The sequence below is a fragment of the Euphorbia lathyris genome, chromosome 7 (genome assembly GCF_963576675.1).
Source record: "Euphorbia lathyris chromosome 7, ddEupLath1.1, whole genome shotgun sequence".
NCBI classification, from domain to species: domain Eukaryota; kingdom Viridiplantae; phylum Streptophyta; class Magnoliopsida; order Malpighiales; family Euphorbiaceae; genus Euphorbia; species Euphorbia lathyris.
Genome location: NC_088916.1, coordinates 37,635,018 through 37,659,540, shown reverse-complemented (window position 1 = coordinate 37,659,540; position 24,523 = coordinate 37,635,018). Strand labels below are relative to the sequence as shown.

Here is a 24,523-nt window from a genome sequence, read left to right as displayed (position 1 = left end):
TCTTCTTCCTCCTTGAACTCAAACCCATTAACCTTCTTCAATTCTTCAAATCACCATAACTCCCTCAATTCTTAACTCTCTCATCATTTAGTTCAAGTTTAGGTAAGTTTTAGGAAGTGATTTTATGTGTTTCAAGAGCAGTCAAGGGAAGAAGATTCGTCACTTTGGCCGCCCCTCCTCTTTCTTCATTTTTTGCTCTTCTTTTCGCGATTCTGACCCCAAAAACGGAATTAGAAGGTCAGAAAACCTTTGGGTAGGTCAGTAATTGGGGCATGCAAGGGTGATTTTCTGTTGATCGGAGACTCGCCGGAAACCAACAATCTTCTCCAATTTTCAACTTTTCCGGTTAAATTAGACGTTTCAAAGGTGTTTCTAGGTCAAGGATAGTGTAAGGAGTAAGGTGACATAACCGGTTTCTTCATTTGTTAAACTCGAGTTTCCCGACCGACGGATTCCGGTGACCGGCTCCGGTGAGGTATGAAGTTTGACAGAAAATTTTCCTTTTTATTCCAAAACACTCTAAATAGCTTTTAAAGCAACTTTAATTCTTAGACCATCATCAAATTATGCATTGTTTGGTCTCTATAAATTATAGAAGTGAATTTGTTAATTAGAGGTTAAGGAAATTATGTTGTTATGTTAGAAGATTTATATTTAGAGTCTAAATTACATAAATTTCAGAATTATAAGTTGAGATTTTATTAATGATGAATTAGTTTGATAATGTATAATTAATTATAAAATTGTCGTATGATTGATGTCCAACTGGGTTGATAAATTGCAGTCTATGGAGTCCCGGTTTGGACTCTGGATTTTTTCGAATATAGAAATGTATTTTATTACAGGGTTGACCTAGTTAATACTAGGGGGAATGTCCGTATTATAGAGGAGATTCTACCGAATTTTTGGTAGAATCTCCGTAAAACACAATTAATTAATTCAAATATTATATTTTCTAAGCATAGATAGATTCTAAATATATTTTGTACCTTTTAGATACACATCCGATAGGAGGAGGAGCTCCACCAGAGAGCTAGGATTCTCAGCTAGGAGTCACCAGTGAGTTAATTATATGTTATGCATTTTTAATTTAGCATTTGCATTCATAATAAATTATTTCATGAGATTTCAAGTAAAGTATTATTTTCACTTATAAAAGTGTATTATTATTTATAATAATTTATACGTAATTATTTGTGGATAAATACGTGTTATGGACATGCTTCTTGGTGAGCGGCATTAGGACCTTGTGCGCACAGGTAATATCGGGTTATTGGATATTGATGATAATGATATGGTGAATGTTGTGATATATGGACAAGCTCGGTTGAGGTATTCTCGGGCTATATGATATGTGGATTTTGGATTTTAAGTGAGGCTGGGTACGTAATCGGTTGAGTTATTCTCGGTCCTCCAGCTAACTGGGCGCGTGGTTGGTTGAGTTATTCTCGGTCCCCCAGTTATTGGATAAAAGTGATATGGTGATTATTGGTGGATTATTAGATTGGATATTGAGGTTTAGGGTCCAACACGTATTAAACCACCAATCTATTTATTTACAAGAAAATTTTTTGAAAAGCATATTATGTGCCTACTTATATTATATATATATATATATATAATTATTATGTGTGACATCAATGTTAAATTACTCATGCATTGCATATAATTAATTCACAATGGGAGGTTTGACTCCTTTAATTTTTCAGGTGACTAGAAGTCGGTCGCAGCCCAATATCTTTCTCCGGGCAGCACATCTATCTTGTTATGTACGGACATTTAAGAATTATGTTAAAGTTTATGTTCTAGACCGCAGTACCAATATGAGGATTATGTTGTGTCTTTCTTGAAGGATTTAATATTAAATGAAGTTAACACTATTAGTAAGGTTGATCATATATTATATTAAGGCTTGCTACAGGTTCCGGTAGCTTGGGCTTACCTGTTCCCTAGCGCCGGTCACGGTTCGTGAGATGGGTCGTGACACTATACAAAATCAATATTATGCATATCCCAATTAATTTGTATAATTTATTTAACGTTTTGAATTACTTATATCAAATATTTAGGTAAAACAAACTTTTAAATAAATTCATTTTATTTTGATAATCGAACAAAACCCTTCTATATTCTGAAACGTATACATATATATATATATATATATATATTTAAAACGAACCTGTTTAAAAAACCTTTTAAAACCGTGTTTCCTATCGGACCGGGCCGATTTAATCGGCCCGACCCACATCGAACAGCTGCTACCGTAAGGCAGCAGCAAGGCGCTTTTGCCTTTGCGGTAGCAGCGACCTGCTGTCGCTGGTTGCTGCCGCGAGGCAGCAACCCGCAACAGCAGGTTCGGGGTTACTACCTCACGACAGCGACCCCTATATATATATATATATATATATATATATATATATATATATATATATATAATTGTTTTAAACAGTTTCAAAACAATTTTCAGAATATTAGAAAATCTGTTTTATCTTTTAGATTTAATAAAACCAAAACGTTTATTTATCTAACTATAAAACCTTTTAGTTTTGTTTAAATGATTATCAACCAAATTAATTAGGAACTTTGCATAATCAGTTTTAATTATCAAGTAATCAAAACTTATTTATCTTTAGATTAATTAAACTAACCAATTAATTAATTAACCTAACAATAAATATTCATTCAATCTGATTGAAAAACTTTTATTTTCATATATGAAATAACAGATTAACATAGGCTCTGATACCAATATAGGAAAATAGACAAGCCTAGGCGTAGTGGAATAATATTTTATCTATTTTATTTATTACCCTTTTCCAGGATCTGTTAATTGTTATTTCATATAAAGAGGGATAGAATGAAATACCTTGTTTGACGAACTATCTACAGTTGCAAACGAAGTGCCCACAACTTCTTATATTTAATTCGTAAGCCACGAACGATTTTTTCAACACGGAAAAACAATAACTATTAGTAATCAACCTTAATAATTAGCAATCATAATGATTGCCTCTAACAGAATCGATACAAGATCAAAGAGAGAGTAAGAAAGAATGTAAATTAGCCGAGACGGTTTCGGAACGATTCCTCTAGCCCTTGTATTGAGTGTTTCGAAATTTGGGGTATAGGGAGTCTATTTATAGACTTCTCAAAACCCTAACCCTAGTTGTACTAGTTAATTAATTAATTAGAATTTTATTCGGAATAGAATTACTAATTAGATAATTAAATAAACACTTATTATTATCTATATAATAACCAATTATATTTAGATAATAATACTAATCCAATTAGTTATTTAATTATTATTTGGGATAATTAATTAGAGTTTCAATCACATTAAAACCATGGATAATGTAACATTTTATGGGTTACCTAACGAAAATCCTAACACCCATTTGACAAATTTTCTTGAAATTTGTGACACTTTTAAAATACCCGATGTGACTGCCGAAGCAATCAAACTTCGCCTTTTTGCTTTCACTTTGAAGGACAGAGCCAAAGAATGGTTAACTTTGATGCCAGTCGCAACATTTGCAACTTGGGAACAATTTGCCCAAACGTTTTTATCGAAATATTTTCCTTTAGCAAAAACCGCAAGAGTCATAAAGGAGTTAACATCTTTTTCTCAAAATGATAATGAAACTCTTTATGAAACTTGGGAACGTTTTAAAGAACTTCAACGTTTATGCCCACACCACCAATTGCCCGCTGAACTTTTAATGCAAACATTTTATAATGGATTAAATCCTACAACTAGAGGTTCATTAGATGTTATGTCGGGAGGGCTATTCATAAAGAAGACATCAGCCCAAGCAAGAGAACCTTTGGAGGAAATGGCAATCAACAGCAGTATGTGGCCCGCGGAACATGGACATATACCAGTGGCGAAACCATCATCCTCAAACACATCATCGGTTAAAGGTATAGTGAATCTTGATCCAGTTGCGATGTTACAAGCCTAATTTTCTGCCTTATCGCACAAAATTGATAGGTTTATGGCACCATGCGATTCTAATGGTAATCCAATCCAAACAGATGTGGATTATGAAGGTATGAGCGAGATTGAACATGTAAATTTTGTCCAAGGGCAAAACCAAACCAATAACCCTTATTCTAATACTTATAATCCTGGATGGAGAAATCATTCTAACTTTAACTGGAAAGATAATAATAATAATAATGTAAATTCTAATCAAAATCGTACCAATAATTATCAAAATCAATCAAGAGATACGATTAGCACTTTATCTTCTAAAATCGATAAATTTATAGATGCTATGAGTGGAAAAATAAGTAATCACGACGATAGTTTTAAACGGATCGAGAATAAATTCGATCAGCTTATTAAAAACCATTCATCTAGCATCCATAATTTGGAGGTTCAAATTGGACAAATTGCTAAATCAATTCCATCCCGAAAAGAGGGAAGTCTTCCCAGCCATATGGAAGAAAATCCGAAAGAGCATGTAAAGGCTATCACTCTTCATTCAGGGAAAAATTACTTAGGTCCGGAAATGCCCGGAGATCCAACTTTACCAGGAACTGATTTACCAAAGTCCAAAGAAGATACATCAAATACAAAAAGTTCACCAATTGACTCAAGTACAAAAACTTTTGTACCCAAACCACCTTTTCCACACAAAGTCCAAAATAAGGACTATGACAAACAACTTTTAAAGTTTTTAGATAAACTTAAAAATTTGCACATTAATTTGACGTTTATGGATGCGATTACGCAAATTCCTAATTATGGTAAGTTCTTAAAAGATTTAATTTCAAAGAAAATTAGTTGGGAAGGAATTTCATCCATTTCATTAACTGAAGACTGTAGTTCGATAGTGTCGAGTAATTTGCCTACTAAACTCAAAGATCCCGGATGTTTTACTATTCCGTGTAAATTGGGAGATATTGAATTCCCAAGTTGTCTTTGTGATTTAGGAGCGAGTATAAACTTAAAGCCGTTGTCTATTTTTAATAAGTTAGGTTTAGAAGAAGACATCAAACGTACCAATATGGTTTTGCAATTAGCGGATCAAACCACTAAGAGACCATATGGTATAATTGAGGATGTTTTAGTTAAAGTTGACAAATTTATTTTTCCTACCGATTTCGTTATATTAGATTTTGCATATGACGTTAATTGTCCACTAATATTTGGTAGACCGTTTATGATCACGGGACGTGCTCTAGTTGATGTGTCGGAAGGGAAAATAGTGTTAAGGATAGGAGAAGATAAGATCGAGTTTGATATGAACAAAGCGATGAAATATCCTATGGAGGAATTCGCTTGTATGAAACTTGACTTAGTTGAAAAATGTGTCAATGACATTATTCAAAAAGAAGAAATAATAGAACCTATAATGGGTGAAGAATTAGAAGATAAGGACCCAGAGCCTTTGATTCGAGAAGATGGACTAGTTCCGCCTTTAGTTGTAATACCCCCTAAATTAGAACTTAAAGAGTTACCAAACCATTTGAGGTACGTTTTCTTAGGCGAAGGCGATTCTCTACCTATAATTATCTCTAACAAATTAACAAATGTTCAAGAAGAAAAATTGAAAGAAGTTGTTAGAAATAGGATAGGAAGTATCGGATGGCAAATTTCAGACTTAAAAGGAATTAATCCTAGTATTGTAATGCACAGAATTCACTTAGAAAGATAAGCCACCTAAAGCGGATAGGCAAAGACGCTTAAATCCGAACATGAAAGAAGTAGTAAAAAATGAGATTACTAAACTTTTAGACAATGGAATCATTTATCCTATCTCAGATAGTGAATGGGTTAGTCCAATCCATTGTGTACCTAAAAAGGGAGCCATAACTGTTGTAAGGAATGATGAAGGTGAATTAATACCTACGCGAACCACCACCGGTTGGAGGGTTTGCATAGATTATAGGAACCTAAACAAAGCAACCAGGAAAGATCATTTTCCTCTACCTTTCATCGATCAAATGATCGAAAGGATAGCAGGTCATGCTTTCTATTGTTTTCTAGATGGTTACTCCGGATTCTTTCAAATTTATATTTACCCCGATGACCAAGATAAAACAACCTTCACATGTCCTTATGGAACCTTTGCATATAGGAGAATGCCATTTGGTCTATGTAATGCACCAGCAACATTTCAACGTTGTATGACTAAAATTTTTAACGATTTCATTGAATCATGGAAGTTTTTATGGATGATTTTTCAGTTTACAGAGATTCTTTCGATGCATGTTTAGGAAATTTGGATAAAGTTTTGTCTAGATGTGAAGAAACGAATTTAGTTTTAAACTGGGAAAAATGTCATTTCATGGTTGACGAAGGAATTGTTTTGGGTCATAAAATATCTGAAAAAGGATTAGAAGTGGATAGAGCAAAAAACTTCTGTGATAGAAAAATTACCCCCTCCAACTATTGTTAAGGGAGTAAGGTCATTTTTAGGACATGCAGGTTTTTATAGACGATTTATAAAAACTTCTTTGTAATTTTCAAACCACTTACTAATTTACTCATGAAAGACTCAACCTTTGATTTCAATGAAGATTGTGTTAAAGCTTTCGAAACATTGAAAGCGGCTTTAGTCAGTGCAACCATAATTGTTAAACCCGATTGGGGTTTACCTTTTGAAATCATGTGTGATGCAAGTGACTTAGCCGTCAGATGTGTTTTAGGTCAAAAGATGGATAAGAAACTTCATGTTATTTATTATGCCAGTCACACGTTATCCGGTGCACAATTAAATTATACCACAACCGAGAAAGAAATGCTAGCGGTAGTTTTTGCATGTGATAAGTTTAGGTCATACCTGCTAGGATCTAAAGTTATTATTTATACCGATCACGCAGCTTTAAGGTATCTATTTTCTAAAAAAGATGCAAAACCGCGTCTGATTAGATGGGTTCTGTTATTACAAGAATTTGATATAGAAATTATAGACAAAAAGGGAGTAGAAAACCTTGTCGCTGATCATCTATCAAGACTTGAAGATGAAAACGGTCCTATAGGTGAAACTATCGGTATACGAGATGATTTCCCTGACGAATATCTCTATCAGATAAAAAGTGTCATGTCACCATGGTATGTGGATATAGCTAATTATCTCGCAGCTAACGTTGTTCCAGAAGGGTTAAATTTCCAGCAAAAGCAAAAATTCTTTTCTGATGTTAGACAGTATCTTTGGGAAGATCCTTTCTTGTTCAAAACTTGTGGTGATGGTATGATTAGGAGATGCGTTAGTGAAAATGATTACGGGTCTATAATGTCAGAATGTCATTCTAGTAGCTCTTATGGAGGGCATAACGGCGTTAGTAAAACAGTGGCTAGGATATTAGAATGTGGATTCTTTTGGCCTACATTGTTTAAGGATGTTCGTTCATTTATTATTCGTTGTGACAAATGTCAAAGAACCGGGAATTTAGGAAGGAAAGATGAGATGCCTCTCACAAACATGTTAGAAGTTGAAGTCTTCGACGTGTGGGGGATCGATTTCATGGGTCCTTTTCCCCCTTCTTTTGGTAAAACTTATATTTTAGTAGCCGTAGATTATGTTTCGAAGTGGGTTGAAGCAATTGCAACCCCTACAAATGATGCTAAGGTTGTTGTTTAAGTTTCTTGGAGATATATTTTGTAGATTTGGATGCCCTAGAATCATGATAAGTGATAGAGGTCCCCATTTCATAAACCGAAGTTTTGAAACACTTATGAGAAAATATGGAGTACACCACCGCGTATCTACGCCATACCATCCTCAATCGAATGGTCAGGCGGAAATATCAAATAGAGAACTTAAATGGATTATAGAGAAGACAGTTTCGTCTTCAAGAAGAGACTGGTCTTGTAAACTTAACAATGCATTATGGTCATACCGTACTGCATTTAAAACACCAATAGGAATGACACCATACCGATTAGTGTATGGGAAAGCATGTCATTTACCAGTAGAATTAGATCATAAAGCCTATTGGGCTATTAAAGCACTTAACTATGATTTGCAACAAGCAGGTAAGAAAATTTTGCTCAACTTAAATGAGTTGGATGAATTACGTCATTTATCTTACGAAAATGCAAAAATATATAAAGAAAAGTGAAAAAATGGCACGACGCCAAGATTAAAGTCAAATGCTTTAGCATTGGAGATAAGGTGCTGTTATTTAATTCACGACTCCGATTGTTTCCAGGTAAACTTAAGTCCAGATGGACAGGACCGTATTTAGTCGTTAAAACATTCGACTATGCAAAATTTATTATGAAAATGCTCCAATTAAGGAAATTGAGTTCATAACAAAATTTCATGAAGATTAGTTCGAGGGCTCACACCATTCAAGTCCCTCTCGGTAATTTTATTACCGCTATTGTTTTGGGTGCTCGTGGAGAGTTGGCTGATTATGTTATGTCTTCCTACTATGGATATGTGCCAATTTTGAATATTTCGGCTCTTGAGCGGGCTCACTTATTGCTTACTTCGGTTCCTCCCGTCTTTATTTCTTATGAGTCACGTATTGCCCATCTTCGTGGTAATATTGGAGGAGGAGCTTCGAGTTCACAATTTGTAGGTCCCGAAGAAGGAGGAGAGGCGGAAGAAACGGAAGATGCACCACAAGCACAACCACAACCCCAAGCACCTCATGATGATGATCCGGTTGATTTAAGACGGATTTTGAACCAAATCAATTCACAAAATCGCCAAATGAATTTATGAATTGATGATTTGGTGGAAAACAATATGGTGATGAATGACAACCTCAACAACTTAAGGAGGGAGCATAAGTCTACCCGTCGTCGGATGCTTTCATTTTTCCGTCGACAAAACGTTGAGACCACACCGTCTCCAACGGATTCACCTCCACATGATTAGGTTTTATCTAGTCTTTTCTCCCTTTATTTATCTTGATTTGTTATCTTGAATTAAAGTTTGGTACAATGTTTCTATTTTATATTATGTTTAGTACATTTTGCTTATCTTATGATGGATGATTTGATAATTTTTCTTTCTTAATCCGTATGATTTATTTCGTACTAATTTTTCGTGTTTTATCCATTTTTGCACCAATGAGGACATGGTCCAAATTAAGTGTGGGAGGAGATATTGCATATATCGTTTTATTACACGTACGAATGAATGCAACGAATAAAAATAATTTTTAAGCAACATTTATAAATGCAACACTTGTTTTATGCAAATGCAACATATATTGCAACACAACTTATTTAAACATTATTTTTCATACACTTTACATTTTCATATAATTATAAATTAATCATAAGTTCAATTTTCACCAAATGATTATTTTTAGGTTATCATTATCGTTAGAAATGATATTTCTATACGGGCAACATTTTTCATATTTTTCACAAATCTCCGAAACGATTTTAAAGTAAAAACGTCTCGAGTAAATGTATTTAAGTAAATAAATTCTTATTTCAATCTCTATTTTATATCATGAAATTATGATACAATAAATCGTATTTTAAATTTTCAATTAGGTTTATAGGCATTGAATTGAACTAATAAATTTTTAGCTCGGTTTGATTTTCGTCTTACATTAACACCAATTGAAGTTTTTAAGGAAACTTTAGCCATAATACATGTTGTATAGGATGAATGTGCTATTTTTTCTTTTTTTCCCAAGTTACAATTTTACAACTTATGTTAATTAAATCAAGTAGTCAAATTCTTAACTTTTGGCCACGATTGAGACCAACGTTATCACAATCGAGGTATGAAAGGGAAGAATAATTAAGTACCGTTTACTTTTGGCCACGATTGTGACCACCCTTATCACAATCGACGTATGGAAGGAACGTTTAAAAACAAAAATTAAGCGTGTTTAAGTTTAAAGTAACGATTGCGTCCACCCATGGCATGGTCGGTACCTCTTAAGCAAACACAAAGCAAATAAAATGCATATTAAGTTACGATCGAGACCACCCATATGTTGGGCGTAACTAAGCAAATAATTAACCCAAATACTTATTCATTTAATATAATTCATATAATAGTTTAGGTCTTGGGAAAGGAAATTTTGTGCTTTGAAATGCCTTGAGACGAAAGACTCAATAACATGCGTGCTTATATCGTCCCGAATACTTCAATTCAAAAATTGAAAAATACAAGACGAATGATATATCACCTTTATATTAGTTAGTTTGATATTTTGCGTATAAATTTGCCATGCGAAGTTAGTCTTTTCGGCTTAACTAATTCAAAAAGAAATACAAAGATATATGTTTTATTTTCATAAAGAGATTAGTTAAAGAATAAATTCAGTGAAATTTTGCTCGAGACTAGCAAAAGATTAAGTGTGGAGATTTGTTAAGCCCAAAATATACCTAAATTATCATTAATATTTACATCAGTTTTGCTATTAAATCGTACTGTTTATATCTATTTAGAGTACTTTTACGTTCGAATATGTTTCTTTTATGCAAGGTACCTTAATATTTGGTAAATTCCAAATAGGAACGAAAAGAGGTTAAAAACGAAGGAAAAACCCTATAAAAAGAGTCAAAGACGACGAAAATCAAACGCACCGAAACGAGGACGAGGACGAGGCCAAGACAGAGGAAATTAATCCCGTGTCGCGACCGAGAATCCTCCATTCTCGGTCGCGACACGCGTCGTATAGACATTTTCCCTTTCATTTCGAAGGTTGAAAATCTGTTTCCCCATTCTCGGCCGAGAATTTATATTCTCGGTAAGTTCAAATTTTCAAGAAGCACAACATTCACATGTTCGTTTTTAAAGAAACGCGTCCGTTCGATTGGATAAGAACGCCTCTTCGCAGTACACACATTCCTTAGACCCGACTCCTCAACATCTATTAATAGAGAGTTGATTTCAGAGTTGATATGATATATTGAATAGAAGATTTAGTACAGAATTAATGCAGAAATTCTGAGTCAAGCAATTCAGAGTTAGAAGTTCGATTTTGTAAAAGCAATATGATGTACACACATTGTTTATCAAATAATTACAAACTCAGTAGCATTTAGATTTAGATTAAGATCAGTTTATATTAGTTTACATTTTGGTAGTAGATAGACCAGTCTCTATTCCGAAGATTTAGCGAGAAGAATAAGTAGAGGATTCGACCCAGGAGCCTGACAAACTCTAATCGAGGTTCAAGGAAAGGATTGACAACCCGTTCATTTGAAAGTCGACGAAAACTTTCATGCTTTTTGTTCTCTGTAAACTTGTATCAAATTCATACTTCATCTAATAAAGTTTATGCAATTCAATAGATTTTTATGTAGCACTTCTGTAATTGATCCGAAGTGAGTTCTGGTGTTTTCATTAAAACGTAGTTGAATTCAATATCTTTACAAGGAAACTTTGCTGAACACTTAGGCAAATTAATTCTTAAGTATATGAGTATTAATTTGGTTAAGGTAGCAATCTAACCCGACCGTAGGAGGATTGTCTGCGGTTCAAAGCCTTTTAATTGAAAGAGTTTACGTTATTACATTTTTATAATTTATACAAAGTTTAAAGTTGCTTTCTTTGCTTAATGCAAACAAAAACATTTATTCTCTTTTTCTAAACACTAAGCGTTTCTGTCTTGTAAATTCATACTAAAAACAAAATTGACTTCCAACATTCTACATACTCTAATCTAATTCTTATTCTATCAATTTCAAACCCAAATCAGATTAAACGATTTTTCATATTATAAACCTCAAACGTGAATCAAACTAAATTAAAAATAAGTTTTCATTAAAAAACGTTCCCTGTGGGATCGATATCTTTTTATTACTACAAGCGAAACCGTGCACTTGCGAAAATCGCTCAACAGATGCATTATGAGACCGTGGTTCCTTTGCTTGTGCAATGGCTCCATTATTATCACAGTACAAAGTAATGGGATTCACAATGTCAGGTACCACTCCTAGTTCTGTTATGAACTTCCTAATCCGAACTGCCTCCTTTGCCGCTTCTGCAGCTACAATGTACTTTGATTCAGCCGATGAGAAAGCAACACTTCCTTGCTTGGAACTCTTCCAACTAACTGAACCTCCATTCAAGATAAACTGGTATCCTGATTAGGATCTATACTCATTTTCATCAGTCAGATGGCTAGCATCTGAATATCCTTCAACTTTCAATTCTCCGTGTCCATATATGAGGAACATGTCTTTAGTCATTCTCAGGTACTTAAGAATGTTCTTGACAGCAATCTAGTGATCAAATCCTGGATTCCCTTGATAGCGGCTCGGCATACTCAATGCGAATGCTACATCAGGTCTGGTGCAAAGCATAGCATACATGATCGAACCAACCTCACTGGAGTAAGGAATTATACCAATGTGTTTCTTATCATCGTCCGTTTTAGGACATTGATCATTTGATAACTTGACACCATGGACCATTAGCAAGTTACCCATTTTCGATTCATGCATGTCAAAACGCTTTAGGACTTTGTCAATATAAGTAGATTGGGATAGTCCAAGCAGTCTTTTCAATCTATCCCTATAAATCTTCATCCCTAAGATGTAAGCTGCTTCTCTCAAGTCTTTCATGGAGAAATTACCAGATAACCAAACTCTCAACAGTTTGCAACATTGCAACCTCGTTTCCCATAAGTAGTATATCGTCAACATATAGTACTAAGAAAACGACTGAGCTCCCACTTATCTTCTTGTAAACACAAGCCTCTTCAGAATTTTGTTCGAAACCAAATTGTTTTATGGTTTCATCAAAACGTTTGTTCCAGGTTCTAGATGCTTGCTTGAGTCCATAAACGGACCTTTGAAGTTTGCAAACCTTGGTTGCCTCCTTCGACGTGAAACCTTCAAGTTGCATCATGTATACATCCTCAAGCAGGTTTCCATTTAGGAAAGGTTTTTTCACATCCATTTGCCAAATCTCATAATCAAAATGAGCGGCAATTGCAAGCAATATTCTGATGGATTTGAACATGGCTACATGAGAGAAAGTTTCGTCATAGTCAACTCCTTGCTTTTGACGATATCCTTTCGCTATTAACCTAACTTTGTAGGTACTAACATTTCCATCCATGTTTGTGTTCTTCTTGAAGATCCACCTGCACCCAATGGTTTTTATCCCTTCGGGTGGATCAACCAAAGTCCACATTTGGTTGGTATACATGGAGTCCATTTCAGAATTCATGGCTTCAAGCCATGCCTTAGATTCTGGACTAACAAGAGCCTCTTTGTAGGTTTCAGGTTTGTCGTCTAACACGGGAACCTCTTCGTCATCTCCCACTAGAAAACCATATCTAACTAGGAGTTCACGAACTCTTTGAGACCTACGAGTAGGAAATGACACTTGTGTTTCATCTAGTGAAATAGGTTCGGGTTCCACTTCCTCTTCGACGGTTTCAGCATGTGTTTCCTCTTGAACTTCCTCAAGTTCAACTACGCTTCCATTCTGTGTTTCTTCTAGAAACTCTTTCTCTAGAAACACTGCGTGTTTGGGTACTATTACTTTCTGATCATCTGGATGATAAAAGTAATATCCCACAGTTTATTTTGGGGATCCAATGAAGAAACACTTGTCAAACTTGAGATCAAATTTATCTAACACAATGCGTTTAACATATGCTGAACATCCCTATATTCTCATGAAAGAGAAGATGGGCTTTCTACCAATGAACAGTTCGAATGGCGTGGAGCTGGCGGATTTGGTTGGAACTCGGTTCAAAGTAAATAGGGCAGTTTCTAAGGCATAGCCCCAGAATGATTTTGGAAGAGATGCAATGCTCATCATGGATCGTACCATATCCAATAAGGTTCAATTTCTCCTCTTTGACACTCCATTGTGAGCATATTCCTCACTCATTTAGATAATTCATAAAATCTTCTCAAAGATATTCTCCACCTCGATTAGAGTGAAGTATTTTAATAGTCTTTCCAGTTTGATTTTCAACTTCATTCTTAAAGCATTTGAATTTCTCAAAAGCTTCTGACTTGTGCTTCATCAAATAGATATAACCATATATAGTAAGATCATCTATGGAGCTAATGAAGTATCTGAATCCTCCTCTTGCTTGGACTGACATAGTACGACATACATCTGAATGTATTAATCTTAGAATGTCTGATACACGCTGACCTTTATTGCTAAAGGGTGTCTTTGTCATTTTTCCTTTTAAACATGACTCACATGTTCCCATTGATTCATAATCAATTGAGTCTATAAGCCCATCTTGATGTAGCTTAAGCATGCGTGTCTGGTTTATATGGCCTAAACCACAATGCCACAAGTAAGTTGAATTATCTATAGTCTAAGTTTGTTGGTATCAATTATGAAAGCAGAAATCTTATCATTCAAAATATAAATCTCATTCAATGACATTCTTGAAAAATAGAAAATATTGTTTCTATAAAATTCGCAATTGTTGTTCTTGATTGAAACATGAAAACCATCATCCACAAGACAGCTAATAGAAATAATGTTACGAGACATCTCTGGAACATACAAATAGTTCCTCCATTCTATTACAAGTCCTGATGGTAGGTGTAGAACATAATCTCCAATCGCGAGTGCGGAAACCCTTGCTCCATTTCCAACTCGCAGATTTACGTCTCCTTTCTTCAAATCCCTAGTCTTCCTTAGCTCCTGCATATTTGTACAAATATGAGATCCACATCCGGTATCCAATGCCTAAGATTCAGACTGTGAAATTGAGTTAATTTCAATATAGAACATACCAGAAGTTGAAGCACCGTTCTTTTCCTTCTTGAGAGAAGCTAGGTACTCCTTGCAATTTCTCCTTCAATGCCCGTCTTTACCTTTTAGGCTTCTTAACTTGCTTTCCTTTGGTTTGGGCTGGTTTGGCTCCCTTGTTCTTCTTGGGATATTTAGGATTGGGAAAATTCCCTTTCCTCTTCTTTGATCCCTCAAAGACAAGTGCGAGTATTGCCTTATCTTTCTTTATATTGGGCTCAACGGTCTTGAGCATATTGGCGAGCTCTTCAAGAGAGGTCTGTAAGTCATTCATTTGGTAGTTCATGATGAACTAGGAATAACTTTCTGGGAGGGATGTAAGAAGTAAGTCGACACTTAGTTCATGATCCATCGCAAAACCAATATTAGAAAGTTTGGTAATATAGCCAATCATCTTGACACAATGTGTCATAACAGATGTGCCCTCTTGCATCCTGCAGCGAAACAACAGCTTTGATGTCTCAAAACGTTCACAACGAGTCTGTTTCCCGAACAGCTCTTTCAAGTGCATGACAATAGAATAGGCATCCATCTCCTCATGTTGCCTCTGTAGTTCTGGTGTCATCGATGCAAGTGTGATGCACCCCGTTTGTTCATCATCAGATCGATGCTTCTGATAAACATCAATCTCTTTAATGGGTCCATCATCAGCCAGAGCATCGGGTATCGACATATGCAATACATACCCTATCTTTTCGAACTTCAAATTGATTTTGAGGTTACGAAACCAGTCGACGAAGTTTGAACCATTCAGTTTGTTATCGGTAAGGATATTTCTTAGATCGGTTTTCGACATGATTGTTTAGAGTAAGATTTGTTTATAACCTAAGAGTGAGAAAAAGTGATGGATGTTATTCATTTGTCCATGGCACGATAGACAATTCGGGCAACATTCACTCGTTTACGGTTCATGACGTACAAAGGATGGTGATGTCTTGGTCACTTTATCACTATTTTTTTTACCTTGGATGGCATAACAGCTAAATTTGTGGACCATTTTGAGCGTGTGGTCCACAATACGAGAGGATTTTTAGCTAAACGTTGGTGGGGAGAGAATCAACTCCCCCCGGACTAAGTTCAAAGCAATTGCAAAACAGTTTTTCATCAGCCTCGAAATCCCGACCACATAAATTAAATTTGATAGTTTTAGCATGGTCAGGTGTGTCAAATACGTGAAGTGTGGTATAAAATTCACGTAAAAGGACTAGGAAAGTACCATAACGGGTGAAAGCCAAGTGAGTCCAACCAAAATGACCTAGAACAGCACATAATTCATCCACACCCCAAATTTAGCATATGCATTAACATCAAAATAATGGGGTTCAGCAATACCCATAGAGTTTATAATACGATACCTTTCGCCTTCCTCATCAGAAAAAAATTTAAAGGGACAATTGTACCGTTCAGCAATGGTGAAGACCCGTCCTGTGCGTCAGTCATGGGTGGCGTGAGGATGAACCGAAATATTGTCTGAACCCGAGCTTTCGACAACCGGTGTGATGGATGTGGGTTTCTTTGCCAGCTTCTTGAGCCGCTTGCTACTCCGAGTTGACATATGCAAAATGTGTAGTCAAAATGTGTGTGTAGTGAAAAGTAAAGAACAAAATTGAAAAATAAAGCTTCAAAATCCCTAAGTCTAAAAGTGGAAAATTGTGGGAAATTGAGAAAATGGGTGAAATGGAAGTGAAATTGTGTGGAAGATGAAATGAGGAGAAATGGAAGGAAAATTGAGGAGTTTAGAGTGAGATAAGAAAGTTGGGTATGGAGGCTCAAATGAAAAATTAAGGATTTGAAGAAGGAAGAAGGTGGGGGAATGGGAAATGTAGGATGGGAAAGTGAAATGGAGAAGGAAATTAGAAGAAATTGTGAGAAATTTAATGGAGGTTAGAGTGAGAAAGAGGAAGTGAGGTATGGAAGTTCAAAAGAAGGAAATGGGGAGTTTGGGAAGGAAAGATGAGGGAAATGAAAAATGTAGGTAGAAATTGGGATGGGAGAGATGAAATTTGGAACAATTGGAAGAAATGAGATGGAAAAATGATGGAGTTTGGAGATGGAAGGAGGAGTTTTAGGAGAGAGAGAGAATGGGGGTCGAAATGGTGAGAATGAGGGAGGAGAGAGAGCTGAAGCAAAAAGAAATAGGGGGGATGACTTGTTCGAATCCCAATTTTAAGTGGGATTCGAACAGGTCTCGGCGAGACCTGCTACGGGCGGGTCCTAGAATTAAGTTCCAGGACCCTGTTTCGGCGAGACCTCCCTCAAGAGGGCCCTGGAATAAGTTCTAGGACCCCATCTCAACGAGACCAATAAGGGTCTGGCCGAGACCTCAGCAGGTCTGGGGTCCTGAAAAAATAAAACATCCTTTTTTTATATTTTGATTATATATATATAATTAGGAAAATTAAAATTAAAATAAAAAATAAAAATGAAACTAAACTAACAAAATTAAGAAGAATAAAATTAGAATCAAGAGAAAAACATGACAGCGAGAGAATGTGTGAGGGAGAGGCTGAGGGAAAGGGCAGCGCAAGGTGGAGTGGGGCGGCCGGCGTCGATCTAGCCGGATCTGGTGGTTGGTGAGGGGCGCGGTGCGGATCTAGGCGTGGCTGGGGAGATGGCGTTGGGAGGAAGGGGGTTGGAGGGAGACGGATGGGAAGGGCTTGGGGATCGCAGATCCGGAGATGGGGGGAGGATTGGGGATCCGATCGGTAGGGGATCGGTAGGAGTGGCATCGAAGTGAATGGTGGGAGGCCGGCTGCCGCGTTGGATGGGGCAGCGTTGGGTGTTGGCGGCAGGCTGGCGGCACTTATTAGCAAAGGCAAATCCGCGGCGCCTGAGGGGAGCGGCAATGTCCAGGGCAGGGTGAAGGAGCGCTCTTGTGAGAGGGAGTGGGTAGGGGTCGGAGGCGGTGAGGCGCAGGCTGGGAAGGAATGGCCGGATGTAGCCAAGGGAGGGGGGCTTGGCATGGGCGGCGCCTTGGCTGTGCGCAGCTTTGGGGAGGGGGGCGCTAGGGCAGGTACAGGAGCTAGGAAGGAGGGTTTGTGTTTTGGCCAGGGATCGGGTAGCCCTAGGTCTTTGGAGTTGATCACGGAGATTGTTGGAATTGGAGAAATTCATGCCGATGTGGCTGAGGTGGCTATCAAAGCCCCCTTGGATTCAAATATGGTTTCTAGGTCTGAAGGTAATGGAATTTTTAAGAAGAACGTGGACCAACGTTTGGGAAATATTTCGTCAAGAGATACGGTGATGGGAGTTGTCGAGGAGGAGACAGTTTTAAAAGAAGATCTGATGGATGGTGATTTGGAGGATGAATTCTCTAACTCAGATATAGAAGATGGGGAGAAGGAGGACCCCTTATGTCCTGTAGTTAGGCTTTCTTCAGCCGATAAACGTAACCTCCGTGCCAGATGGAAGTTGTCCTTAATAGTGACGGTGCTTGGGAAAAGAATTAGCTTTAACCATTTTGCCTAAAGAATCCAGGCACAGTGGGCTAAAAAAGGGGAAGTCACTATCACTGACTTAGAGAATGATTATTATGTAATTAATTTTACCCAGGCTGAAGACTATAATGCCGTGGTAAATGGGGGCCCTTATATTATCTCTAATCATGTTCTTGCCTTAAGACCTTGGGTCCCTAATTTTAATCCGCATGATTGTTCGGTGAATAGAATTTTGACTTGGGTTAGATTCTCGGGTCTTCCTATTGAGTACTATAATGATAGTTTTCTTAAGAAGATTGGTGGGCTCGTTGGCAAAGTTCACCATGTGGACAAGACTACTATTGGGGCAGTTAGAGGCAAATTTGCAAGAGTTTGTATAGATATTGACCTTGCTAAACCCCTTTTATCTAAATTCAGCTTACATAATACTGTTTATTTTATTGAGTATGAAGGAATCCATAACATCTGTTATGAGTGTGGCATGTTTGGTCATACGTATGAAGGTTGCCCTAAAAGGAAGAAGGTGGTGGAAGAGGTAGTCGAAGTTGTTAAGGTTGGAGAAGAGGAAGTCCGAGGGGATGGAAGGAATTTTGGCCCTTGGATGGTTGCTAAGAGGACTGGGAGAAGAAGGACTCGGGCGCCTGTGGTCCAGAACCGTCCTCCTGACTTATTAAAGGACACTGTTCTGACTCAGAATGGTCCTAGGAATAAAGAGAGGCCTCCTCCTAAGGAGAAAGAAGTTTCCAGTAAGGTTGCGGCCATCAGCTCAGGTTCTAGATTTGGGGCTCTTACCATTGAAGATGATCATGACTCTAACTGTCTAATTGAGGAGCCTGAGTCGAGTATGCCGGGTTTAGAGTCTATTGAGCCGGCAACAAAGAATGTAGAGTCAAATAACCCTCTCTTCAACCCCAAAATGGAGGCCCAGGCACGCTCCCATGCCCAGACCTCACAACTATTTGAAAAGAACAAGGAGGTTAGTATCCCTAAATCCAGTGTTATACCTAGAAATGAGATGACCATGGGGGTTAATAAGTTAAATATGAAGAAACCTAAGGGTAATCATAAGAATAAACAAAGCGACCTGGAGCTGTTGGATAAAAGGGGACCGGCAGGTACCGCCTCTAGGCTCTTAGGAGCCCCTAATAAATACCTAATCTAGGGTTCTAGGCATGGGGTCAGTAGTCTTCCGTCTTATGGATTTTTTTGTTTGGAATGTTAGAGGTGCGACGAGCAAGGCTACCCGCATCCATGTCAAAGATTTAATTAAATAGTTTAATCCTTCTTGTTTTGCTCTACTGGAAACTAAAATCAGTGGAGTTAAAGCTGATGAGGTGGTTAGAGTGTTTAGAAATTGGAAGTGCGTTAGATCAGAGGCTACTGGTCGGGCTGGTAGGATTTGGCTTTTCTGGAAGCCTAATCTGGTTCAGATTGATATTGTTAGGATTGATAAACAATTTATTCATAGTACAGTTGCCTTCCCTAGTAATAAACCTCTCTTTATCACTATTATTTATGCTGATCCAATTCTGTCCAACCGTAAACGCCTTTGGGAGGCTCTTTCTTCCTATAGTTCGAATATGGTGGAGGCCTAGTTTGTTGCCGGCGACTTTAATGATATTGTTATTATGAGTGACCAAAGAGGAGGAGGGAATCACTATATCGATAGGTGCCTTAATCACAAGAAGGATATGGATTTGTGTAGCCTCTCTGACCTTGGGGCTGCTGGCCATAAGTTTACTTGGAAGCGTAATATCACCTTTGTTCGTCTGGACAAAGTCTATGCTAACATTGTGGCTCAGAGTAGCTATCCATATGCGACCATGGTTAATCTCCCTTTCCGTCATTCGGATCATTGCCCTATCCTGGTCAGGTTGGTGAGAGGTCCTCGTCCGAGGGGGGAGAGACCTTTCAGATATCTGGTGGCATGGGAGCCTCACCCGGATTTTAAAAAATTTGTGCACGATAATTGGGAGCCTCATTCCAATGTTTTACAAGCTGCTGAAGATTTCAGAAGTAAAGTGGTTAGCTGGAACAAGAACGTTTTTGGCCATATCTTAAGAAGAAAGCAGAAAATTCTGAGAAGGATGGAAGGTATTCAACGTTGCTTAGAAATCAGGTTTGATCATAGTCTAAGTTGTCTTCTGAGATCCCTCTAGAATGAGTTGGAAGCGGTCCTTAAGCAAGAAGAGCTTCTTTGGTTTCAGAAATCAAGGAAAACCTGGATTAAGGAAGGAGATCGTAACACAAGATACTTCCATCTTTCTATGGTTATAAGAAGACAGAGGAATCAGATTGATGCTATCAAGGATTCGAATGGCAATTGGATCTATGAGGATGAGGAGATCCGTCTGTTGGCCCTCAACTTCTATAAAGAGTTATTCAAAGAAGACCCGGTGGACTTAGCTTGTGCTCTTTCTGTTGCTTCGTTTCCGATGGTTGATGAGATAAGATTAGTGAAGCTTTTCGCCCGATTGATCTGAGAGAGATTGGCCAGACTGTGTTTAGCATTGGTGCCTCTAAAGCTCCTAGGGTTGATGGGCTTCCGGCTGGCTTTTATCATAAGCATTGGGAGACTGTTAAGGAGGGGGTTTATAACTTTATTAAAGGGGTTTTTGAAGGCTCTGAGGATATTAGACAGGTGAATAAAACTCTTCTGGTCTTGATCCCCAAAGTGGAGAAGCCTTCCTCTTTCCTTCAAATGAGACCTATTAGTCTTTGTAATGTAATTTATAAAGTGGTCACCAAGATCATGGCTAATAGACTTCGGTGTATTCTCCCTGAGATTATCAGCCAGATTCAAGGAAGTTTTGTCCCAGGAAGACAGATGATGGACAATATTGTTGTCGCTCAAGAGATGGTCCATTCTATGAAGGTCAAAAAAGGGAAGCGAGGTATCGTGGCTCTTAAGTTGGATTTGGAGAAAGCTTATGATCGGATTAACTGGGGTTTTCTTCTGGATAGCTAAGAGAAAGCTGGGATTATGGATAGGTGGAGGAAGTTAATCGAGGCTTGCATCTCATCCCCTGTTTTTCAAGTCTTGATTAATGGGGATATGTCTGAGGAGTTTTCTCCTTCCAGGGGCATCCGCCAAGGGGATCCTATGAGCCCGTTCTTATTCGTCATTGCCATGGAAAGGCTGACTCGTCTTATCCAAGATGCTGTTAGCTCTGGGAGGCTTCACCCGGTGTCCATCAATAAGTTCTGCCCTCCTATCACTCATTTGTTCTTTGCTGATGATGTAATGATTTTTGTGGATGGTAGTGAGGAGCAAATCGGTGTGATAATGGATATCCTTTCTAACTTCTGCACTGCTTCTGGTCAAAAACTCAACATTCAGAAGTCTAGAATGTTGTGCTCTAAAAACATGGACTTAAGGGTCTGTAAGAAGTTGAGTGAGATTTCTGGTATCCCTCTTACCAAGGCTTTTGGTAACTACCTTGGTGTCCCTCTCCATAGTGATAGGGTTTCAAAGGCTTCTTTTAAAGAGATCTTTGATAGAACTAATAAGAAGTGTGCGAATTGGAAAGCTAACTCCCTTTCTCTGGCGGGTCAGCTCTCTTTAATCCAGTCTGTGAACTGTGCGGCTCCAAATCATTTAATGCAAGCCTGTAAGCTGCCTGAACCTGTTCTTAATGGCCTTGATAAAATCAATCGTCGTTTTCTTTGGGGGAACTCGGAAGAAGGTAATAAAATTCATCTAGTTCCTTGGAAGGATGTCTGCCAACCTAAAGATAGGGGTTGTTTAGGAATTAGACAAGCTAGAGACAACAATAAAGTTTTGTTGATGAAGCTTCTGTGGAGAATGTGGCAGTCCCCATCGGCTCTTTGGGTTCGTTTGTTATGTGCTAAGTATAGAAAAGATAAGGTCTTTGGGGGGCCAAAGGATAGAGTTCCTTATTGTTCTTTCCTATGGAAAGGGGTTAATGCAGTCTTTTCCGAGTTCTGCTCTAGGATTGGTTAGTTTGTGGGCAATGGCAGATCTATTAGATTTTGGATCGACACTTGGCTGGGGGGAAAGTCCTTATTGGAGGAGTGTAATCCTCCCCCTCCAATGGAGATCCGTCACTGGAGTATTGCTGATGTGGTGGACTTTGAGGGAGAGTGGATTTGGTCTAAGTTTGAGGATTACCTTAATCTGGAGTCGCTCCTGAAGATCATGGGAGTTAAGGTGAGCAAGGAAGAGGATGATAGGGATAGTCATTATTGGTCCCTTACAAATAACGAGGCCTTTTCGTGTAGATCTGCTTTTGAGGCTTTCTATATTAATCCTGACTATCCTCCCTCAGCTGCTTGGAAAAGCATTTGGGCCCTGAAGGTTCCCTACCGCATTAGGAGTTTCATGTGGCTTGGGGCTACAAGCAGATTGCTCACAAACGTAGAAAGGAAAAGACGGCATTTAGTGGAGGCTGATACTTGTAGTAGATGCAGAGGTCAGCCTGAGACTATCTGCCATACTCTTAGAGACTGTGAAAAGAGTAATAAGGTTTGGAGGGATGTTCTTCCGGGCTCTGAGCTGCCTAAATTCTTTGCCTATCCTGGTAAAGATTGGTTCACGGATGGTGTTAAAGGTTTGTTACTTCCTGACCTGGAGCATGGTGCTATTCTCTTCGCTGTTGTTTGTCACCAGCTGTGGCAGTGGAGGAATGCGGACATTTTTGGAGAGGGAACAACTTCCTTTCCTAATTTACAGGCCTATTTTTCTAAAAAAAAATTAATTCCATTATTGAGAGCTTTAAAGAGGAGGGTTTACCTTTCGCTTGCCAGAGGAAAGTGGTTCAGCTTTTGGGATGGAATAAACCTGGGGAAGGGACTGTATTCAGGGAACAAAACAGGGTTGCTGACCGCCTGGTTCAGCTTTAAAGAAAAGGTAAATACGGATGGTTCCTGTCTTGCGAATGGTAAGATTGCGGTTGGTGGAGTCTTAAGAGACGCTGGAGGTTCCTATGTGTCTAGCTACGCTCAAAACCTTGGAGTAGGATCTTCCTTCGCCGCTGAGCTTTGGGGAATTTTCTCTGGGCTTAGGCTTGCTAAAAACCTGGGTCTTAAAAGGGTTCTTGTGGAATCGGACAACCTTGAGGCAGTCAGATCTATTTCTGAAAATAAGTCCTTTTGCTTAGGTAACCAAAATTTGCTAAAAGGGATCAAGAGGTTATGTTCCTCCTTCGACTCCATCAGTTTTGGGCATATATTCAGGGAACAAAACAGGGTTGCTGACCGCCTGGCGGCCGAGGGCCAGGAGATGATGCTTGGCGTCTTTACCTTTTCTTCCCCTTCGGACTTCCTCCTTCCGCTTCTCTCTGCTGATCTAGTTGGGATTAGCTTTCCCAGGCTAAGGGTTTTCGGTTTTTTTTCTTTTCTTTTCCTTTGCCTGCCAAAAAAAGAAGAAGAATAAAATTAGGAAAAATAAAAATTAAAAGGAAATCAAATAGAGAGAAAATAAAATAGATAAAAATAAATGAATGAAGGGTAAACATATATGGATAATTATATATAGGTGGGAGTATGGACGGATAACGGTGAATATGATGTGAAAATGGATTAAAGTGACCCGAGAGCAAGATAAGATATCGAGAATAATACCGTAGACCAAAGTGGGGTGCCTCCCATGAGCGCTTACATTTTAACGTCTCGTAGCTAGACGTATTACATGTACTTACCGAGATGACTGAGATCCGGGCATGGGCGGATCTAGGAGTTTTACCATGATCGCTTTGAGGTTCAAAACGCCTTCCTCAAAGTGCTTGATACGTTGCCCATTTACCTTGAACGGATCTCCACCTTCTTTCTTGATTTCAACGACGCCTGATGGAAAGACATCGGTAACGATGAATGGACCGTACCACTTACTTTTGAGCTTTCTGGGAAAGAGCCGCATCTGAGCATTGTACAAAAGCACTTTGTCCCCAATCTGAAACGTCCTTCGGAGGATATGCTTGTCATGCCATTTCTTGGTGCGTTCTTTATAGAGCTTGGCATTTTCATATGCGGTGAGTCGGAACTCATTGAGTTCATTCAACTGCATCAACCGGTGATCACCTGTAGAAGCAACATCAAAATTCAAAAAATTTAGAGCCCAATATGACTTGTGCTCGAGTTTTACAAGAAGGTGACAAGCTTTACCAAAAACTAATTTATATGGGGACATGCCAATAGGGGTTTTGAAAGCCGTACAATATGCCCATAGGGCATCATCGAGTTTGGTGGACCATTCTTTTCGTGAGGCATTGACAGTTTTTTCTAGAATGCTCTTAATTTCTCGATTTGAAATTTCAACTTGGTCACTATCTTGAGGATGGTATGGGGTGGTTAACTTGTGAGTCACCCCATATTTAATCAATAAGTTCTCAAATTTTTTATTACAGAAATGGGTACCGCCGTCACTAATGATAGCTCTGTGAGTTCCGAAAC

At 38.2% G+C, this 24,523-nt stretch overlaps 1 non-coding gene across 1 annotated transcript; it reads right to left on the bottom strand.

Moving 5' to 3' along the window:
• Window positions 1–3,599: 3,599 nt before the first annotated feature.
• Window positions 3,600–3,706, bottom strand: LOC136201616 (small nucleolar RNA R71). Its single transcript, XR_010673963.1, has one exon. It is a non-coding gene; the product is annotated as a small nucleolar RNA R71 (small nucleolar RNA).
• Between the last annotated feature and the right edge of the window lie 20,817 nt (window positions 3,707–24,523).